General features: G+C 36.9%; 1 long non-coding RNA gene across 1 annotated transcript in view; it reads right to left on the reverse strand.

Moving 5' to 3' along the window:
- Positions 1-7,994, reverse strand: part of LOC141414123 (uncharacterized) — a 36,959-nt gene that overhangs the window by 27,762 nt on the left and 1,203 nt on the right. Inside the window, exon 2 of the long non-coding RNA XR_012439212.1 lies at positions 5,869-6,043. This is a non-coding gene — a long non-coding RNA (uncharacterized lncRNA). The remainder of the gene's footprint in view (positions 1-5,868; positions 6,044-7,994) is intronic.

Genomic DNA, 7,994 nt, shown 5'->3' on the forward strand with positions numbered 1-7,994 from the left:
AATTCAATGTAATGCCAGTCTTACGGGAATTGTCCTTTAGAAATAACAGATTTAGAGATATGAGTGCCTCACACTGGGCTAGTGTAGTCACTGAAGTTTCCTAAGGGAAGGGAAACTTAAGCTGGATATGATAACAGTGAGCTATTTTTCATGACATATCCATTATTTGTTGGCTGCCATTTTAATCTAACATTTTAAGAAGACAATTTACCCAAGCTGCAATTCTATTAGTATGAAAGTAAACAAGTCTTATTTTTATTTAATGCTCATAGCACAAAGATATTTTATCATTTATACAAATTGAAATTTCTGAAATCTCATAATTAAATGTTACTACTAATCCATCTTTCTATATTTTAGTTGTTATGTTATTTTGTTCAAATAGTCAACACTTCTGAAAGTAAACAATGTTTCATCATTAAAAAAGGGTCACATTTTGTAATTGTATGAGAACGCTCATACAACTACTACCACTAGTGGAAACCTGACTTGATCATAGGAACTACCTTCACAAAAACAGGCAGGTGTCCATGGTATGTTTTTAAACTCTCAGTCACAATTATTAACTATAAAAAATGGTTATTGACTCCCTAATGTGCCAGGACACAGTTACAAATCAAACTAAAACCCTGATTTCATGGGGTTACATTCCAGTAAAGAGCCACATAAGATAAAAATAAGAATGTACATATGTCATGTCATGTGAGGATAACTGTAAAAACAAAGTAGCACAAAAGAACAGAGAACCAAGAGAGAGAAAAGCACATGATACTTTAGGTTGTGTATTCTGAAAAGAACTCTACAATGAGGTAACATTTCAAGAAAGACCTGCAAGGGATGAGGAGTCTACCATGTGACTATCTGGAGATGAGAGTCCCAGGCAGAGCAAGGGCAAACGCTCGAGGTAGAAAAGCCTTTGTATGCACAAATAGGTCTGTGGGACTGGAGCAGAGTAGCCAGTCAGACAGGAAGTGGATCACAATAGACATGGGATTTATTCTGAATAAAACGGGAGCCACTGAGGTCTTGGAGTACAGGCATGACATTACTTGACCTCTGTTTTAGAAGGAAATATGCAGGCTGCTGTAAAAAGAATGAGTAGACAGGTGCAAGGGTAGAGGTGGTGGAACCAGTTAGGTAGGTATTGCAGTGCTATTGCATTCATCCAGGTGGATGACATCATTGGCTTGGATTTGAGGAGTTGCAATGGAAATAGTAAGAAATGACAAAGGACTGATAACCAGAATATACAGGGAACTAAAAAAACTAAACTCTCCCAAAATTAATGAACCAATAAAGAAATGGGCAAGTGAACTAAACAGAACTTTCTCAAAAGAAGAAATTCAAATGGCCAAAAAAACACGTGAAAAAATGCTCACCATATCTTGCCATTAAGGAAATGCAAACTAAAACCACACTAAGATTCCACCTCACCGCTGTTAGAATAACCATGATTAGAAACACCACCAACAACAGGTGTTGTGGAGAATGTGGGGAAAAAGGAACCCTCATACACTGCTGGTGGAAATGTAAACTCGTACAACCACTCAAGAAAAAAATTTGGAGGCTTCTCAAAAATCTAAACATAGATCTGCCATATGATCCAGCAATACCACTCCTGGGGATATACCCAAAAGAATGTGACACAGGTTACTCCAGAGGCACCTGCACACCATGTTTATTGCAGCACTATTCACAATACCCAAGTTATAGAAACAGCCAAGATGCCCCACTATTGATGAATGGATTAAGAAAATGTAGTATTTATACACAATGGAATACTACTCAGCCATGAAGAAGAATGCAATCTTATCATTTGCAGGTAAATGGATGGAACTGGAGAACATCATCCTGAGTGAGGTTAGCCAGGCCCAGAAGACCAAAAGGCATATGTTCTCCCTCATATGCGGACATTAGATCAAGGGCAAACACAACAAGGAGATTGGACTTTGATCACATGATGAGGCAAGAACACACATGGGAGGTATGAGGATAGGCAAGAAACCCAAAAAAAACAAGATAGCATTTGATGTCCTCAATGCAAAGGAACTAATGCAGAAATTTTAAAGTGACAGAGGCCAATAGGAGAAGGGGACCAGGAACTAGAGAAAAGATTAGTTCGAGAAGAATTAATTTAGAAGGTGACACACATGTACAGGAAAGCAATGCGAGTCAACTCCCTGTATAGCTATCCTTATCTCAACTACCAAAATCCCTTGGTCCTTCCTATTATTGCTTATAGTCTCTCTTCAACAAAATTAGAGATAAGGGCAAAATAGTTTCTGCCTGGTAGTGAGGGGGTGGGGGGGAGAGGGAGGGGTGGGGAGAAAAGGAGGGGGTGGGGGAAGAAGGGGAAAAATGACCCAAACATTGTATGCACATATGAATAAAAGAAATTAGAAAAAAGAAAGAATTGGGTTTTGGTCATAGATGAAAAAAAGTAAAACAGCCCTGTCAATGTGTTGGATGTGGGAAATGGAACTGCGTTTTACTAAAGCAGGGAAGACGAGAAACAAATTTAGGACCAAGAAGATCACCTAGAGAGAGAATGGGGATGAAGGAGAAATGAGAAACAAGGGCTGAGCCCTGAGTTTCTGTCAGACAGAGGATGAATAAGCAAAGTAGACTGAGAACAGCCAGTATGATGAGAAAGAATGCCTTCTGTGCTCCACTATGTCCCGTGCTCTGAATGGCTCATTGACATGAGGACTAAGAAATGACTTTGGTAACAGTGACTAGAGTAATTTCAGTAACCATGATAGCGACAACAAAGGCTATGCCAGTTGTTTCCCTGCTTTGCCCTCAGCTTCATTACAATCTGTTTTTGTTCTGCTCTGCATTGTATGTACTAGGCTTCCACAACTGACATTTTCTATAGTTTTTTTTTGTTTTGTTTTGGTGGTTTTTTTGTTTTGTTTTTGCCAGCTGCGTCTCTGTGAAGTTCTGTAAAAATGGGCAACACTGATCAGGAAACTGGAAGGGAGATTTAAAAAAACCCTGATTCAGATACTTGTTGCTTTTTTGCTGACCATTGCTGAAGCATGCTCTACTGACACCAGAATAAGATGAAGAACCAAATCCTTATTAGGGGTTTCAGCCTTATGGAAACTGCATCTTCTTACAGCATGCAAAACTGGCAGTAAGAGCCCCTCTGCCAGCAAAACAACTGGACTCCAGTCATGGAGAATTAGGTACTTCTGATCTCTTTCTTTTTATTGGACTTCAGATCCCTCCATCTCTTTTTTGTTTTTTCAGACCTTCTAGAACCTTCATTCACTAATTTCCTATGTTAGATTCCCTCTGTTTGATATACCTGAGTGGTTCCTGTATCTGTATATTGATATCTTTTTTAGTTCTTGTAATATGCCTGACAGTGTGCTAAGCACTTCTAAATACTTTTATTGAATCCTCAAAACAACTCTATGAAGTAGGGATGTTCCTACTTCATAGAAATTGAAGTAGGAATTGAAGAAGCTGAAAGAAAAAATTGAATCTTTTAGAGAGGAATTAACTTGCCCAAAGCTACATAACTGGCAAGGAAAAGAACGAAGAACATGTGTCAATGTTTGTCCAAGTGTAGAATCTTCTTTCTTAATGAACATTCAATATCTCTCTTAAATGGAAATGTGGTTAAATTTGCTCACTTGGATTCATTGACACTTTCAGTACCTTAGTGGAAAAAGTGTAGTAATACATGAAAGTCATGTATTACTGATCAACTGAGAATTGTAGAATCCTACTTGTTTTCCAGTTCAAGAATCCTCTCTACGTTATCTTAATTAGGTAGTCAATTTGCTTAATATTGAATGTTAGAAAAATTAAGGAGATAGTTATCTCACCTTTTACTTTTTGAACACGTTACTTTTGAACAGTTAAAATTCTTAGGAAATTCATTATGTCAACATCTGCTTTGGTATATCACTACAGAGTTTAATTTTAGCCTTGGGTCTCTCTCTCTCTCTCTCTCTCTCTCTCTCTCTCTCTCTCTCTCTCATGTGTGCCAGCTTCAGTTTGTGAGAACAATCAGACCACCCATGGAGATAGTACCTTGGTGTAAGCCACCTGTCACTGAGGAACTTGAGGAACTGTGTGAGTTTGGCCCTTTGACTCTTTGAGATGGTTTTGGTCCTAGATGACATCTTGCTTTCTCAGGAAAGACCCTGAGCCAGAATCATCCAGATAAGCAGCACCTGGATTTCTGATTCTTAGAAACCCTGTTAGATAGTGTATTTTTAAGCTGCTAAACTTTGGGATGATTTTTCATGCATTGATTGACTAATACAGTCAATCCATGATTTTTTTAATTCTCTACTAACCTCTCTAAATTACGTCTTAACTCTTCCTTTAGCTACTTTTTAAATGATGACATTCAATAGAAATATCATCGCTCAAAAGTGAAGAGATAAACTGTGTGCATGGAATACAAGACTTAATATTGTTAAAATGTTCATACTACCTGAATCAATCTATGGATTGCATGCAATCACCATCAAAATTCCATTGGTATTTTTCATAGAAATAGAAAAAAAATCCTGAAATTAAAATGGAACCACAAAGGACCCTGAATAGCCACATCTTGGTGAAGACATGGAGAAAAAGGAACACTTACACACTGATATCAAGTGGAAATGTAAATTAGTATAGCCATTTTGGAAAAGAGTATAAAAGTTTCTCACAAAATTAAAAATGGAGCTACCATATCATTGAAAAATCTTACTACTGAATGTAAATACAAAAGAAATTAAAAGAATAAAGCAAAAAAATATCCATACTCCCATGTTTATTGTAGCATTATTCACAATAGCCAAGACATGGAATTATCCTAGGTGACCATCAATAGATAAATGGATAAAGAAAGCCTGGCATATGTACACATGAGAATACTATTCAACAAGGAAAGAAATCCTGTCATTTGTGACAACTTGGATGAATTTGGAGGACATTGTGTTCAGTGAAATGTCAGGTTCAGAAATGCAAATATCACATATCTCATTCACATCTGGAGTCTGAAAAAGTTGTTCTCATAGAAAGAGAGCAGAATAGCAGTTACTAGTGATGTGGGAGGTAGGAGGACCAATGTTGGTTGAAGTTTACAAAATTTCAGTTACAAGGAACAAATTCAAGAAATCTATTGTACAATGTAGTAACTATAATTAATAACAATATTTTGTATTTTTAAAAAATGCCAAAAAAGTAGATTTTAAAAATTACCCGCACAAAGTGACAACTATGTGAAGTAATAAATGCATTAATTGGCATGTTTGGCTATTCCTGCCAACTGAGCACCTTTTCTTAGATGTTCAAAAGGTGCAACAAACACTTATGAAATCTAAAACCAATCTCTTAGGAATGAGAGGAGGAGGGATAAATGAAAATGATGGAGGGGATGAATTCAACTATGATTTCTAAGAACTTTTGCAGTTGTCACCATGTAGCCCCAGAACAACTATAACATGATAAAAAAAACGTAAAATAAATAAATAAACAAAACCAAATCTCTTCATACTGATTCTGTTTTTTACATTGGCTCTCAGCATCACAACTTATGCATCAGTTCAATGTGAACAACTTTTTCTTTCTCAGCATTCAGTCACTCTCTACCATGATTTCTCAATTCTTTCCATCCTTGCTACTTTGGTTCAGACATTTCTTCTCTTCACTCCACACTCTCTTACTTCACTCAACAGTTTGAATAATCTTCAAAAAACACAAACTGAAGAGATCACTTACAGAAGAAAACAAATTGTCTTCTAATGAAAACATCATGAATTGTTTAGAGGACATAGCTCCAGATTATCTGAGCCTGTTCTTTTGTCGTCTTTGAGTTTTAAGTTGTAGGTAACTATAAACAAGCAATGTCTATCTTACCTGATTTTCCTTTCCTAGCTGTAGAGAAGCCAGTATATCTCCACTGCACCTTGATTGTGACATTGCTTTACTCCATCTCAGTCTGTGCTTCTTGACCTCGTTTATAAATCAGTTTTAACATCTTCCGGGTCCTCCAATTAGTTAAGCAATCCTTCACATGTGTTCACTTTTACATCTGTAGAAGAGTCATGATTTTACTTTTTCTGAACGTTATCTTTTATCTTCTTTGTTTAAAATCATTTAATGTCTCCCCAGTGTGTATGAGATGAAGCCCAAACTCCCTACCCTGATGTCTAGGGTCACCGACAACCTGCTTTCTATCTAACCCCAGTCTCGGCTACCACTGAGGCACAGCCGACCCTCCAGCTAAACTACCCACTGAGCTTAAAATATACCATGCTGGGTCAGTATTATGCTCTTCTTCTGGGTCTGAAAATGCCTTTTATGCCAAGCCTTCCCTGTTACAGATGAGGAGTTAAGTGCTTCCTATTCCATGCCCCATGCACTCATTCTTCATTTGTCACATTGTGTGGTAATTGTGGTAATTCTGGATACAAATCTCTCTGTCCCAGTAAAATGCTTATGCTCAGGAGTGCACTAAGCTTACCACTATGAGCTCAATGCTCATCCCAGCTTCAGTCTATCAAGGACCACCTACTTATGATCTGTGATGAACTAAGCACGTACAAGAGATGATCATGCTACAACAAATGAGACATAGACCTTCCTCTCAAAGAGTTCATAGTTTAACAGAAATCAGTTCTCAAATTTCAAGGTTTTTGTTAAATATTATCAAATACAGAAATGTGCCGTACATTGTCTTTTTGTTCCTTTTACAGTTCCACCTTATCTCTCTGTCCTATATGGAATAGCCATTTTTAATTTTTCCCCCACCAAAAAGGACATCATGTTGTCCTGAAGTAGAACATATAAGCTTGGAGGCAATTATTTCCAGGTTGCGTTTAGTGGTCCATGTCTTTTGGCAAATATTCTTTTTGCAGAATGGTACTGCTTATTTGAAGGCTGAAGGCCTCTGCACTAACTTGGCTTCTCTTTCCATCCCATTGGGCTCTAAAAAACTATAATTCCCTAGAAAACATAATTTGCTCAAACAGCTCAACACTTTAATCAACTTTAGATAGATGATGATGAAGATAGATGATAGATAGATAGATAGACAGATAGCAGATGGACGATAGATAGATAGATAAAGATATAAGACAGACTCGGGTATTAGGCCATTACTTTACATACTCTATAATATGTTTTTAACCCAACTCAAGATGAATTAGTCTCTATGGAGCCACCACACATTACTTAACTTCTGAGTTACAGTCAAATGAAGTCCCCAAATTTTTAGCTGAGTTCTCTCCTCTCTGACCCCAATACATTAATTAGTATTAGATCACTTTTATTCTATACTTGTGAAGCTTGACTGGTTAAATTTCACCTTATTCTTTCATTCCAGCCTAAGCATGTTTTGTTTTTATTTACTTGCTTTAATATTCATTCTTTCTTTAATATATCATGGGAAATCTAGCTCAATGATCAAAACCATTTACACAGAGCACTGTGCCATGTCAACATGACTTTTCCACTTCACTACCTACAGCAACCAATTTTAACACTCCAGGAATCTCCTGCTCAGGAAGATAAATTGCAAACAACTTCCTCATTCATTCCACAAACTTCCTAAGGATTCATAAATTTGCGATGAATGGTACCAAATGATAGTTTGTTTACCCAAGTTCTTTTAACCCTTAAGTTAAAATCCTGTCTTGTTTCATTCACCAATTATAAGTTGTTATGATCTTTGTTGAGTCATATCTAAGCCCCTGCATAGACAGATCTGCCTCAAATCATATTTCAACATCTAAAAAAAGTGCCAATTTTACCATCGTATTTCTGAGACACTGCTAATGCTCTGTTATTTCCAGGTAGTGCTCTGTTTGCCTGACATGAAGATAAAATCAGCTTTGCATTATTACACATTGTTTTGGTGATGAAGCTCGCATCTAACACCTCAATCCTGCATATAGTTTCTAGATATGTAAAATAAAAAAAGAGACAATCCAATGTTCTGAGTTATCTTCCACAATCAGAAAAGAAAGAAATGTTGCTAAATC

The sequence above is a fragment of the Castor canadensis genome, chromosome 11, assembly GCF_047511655.1.
Source record: "Castor canadensis chromosome 11, mCasCan1.hap1v2, whole genome shotgun sequence".
NCBI lineage: Eukaryota > Metazoa > Chordata > Mammalia > Rodentia > Castoridae > Castor > Castor canadensis.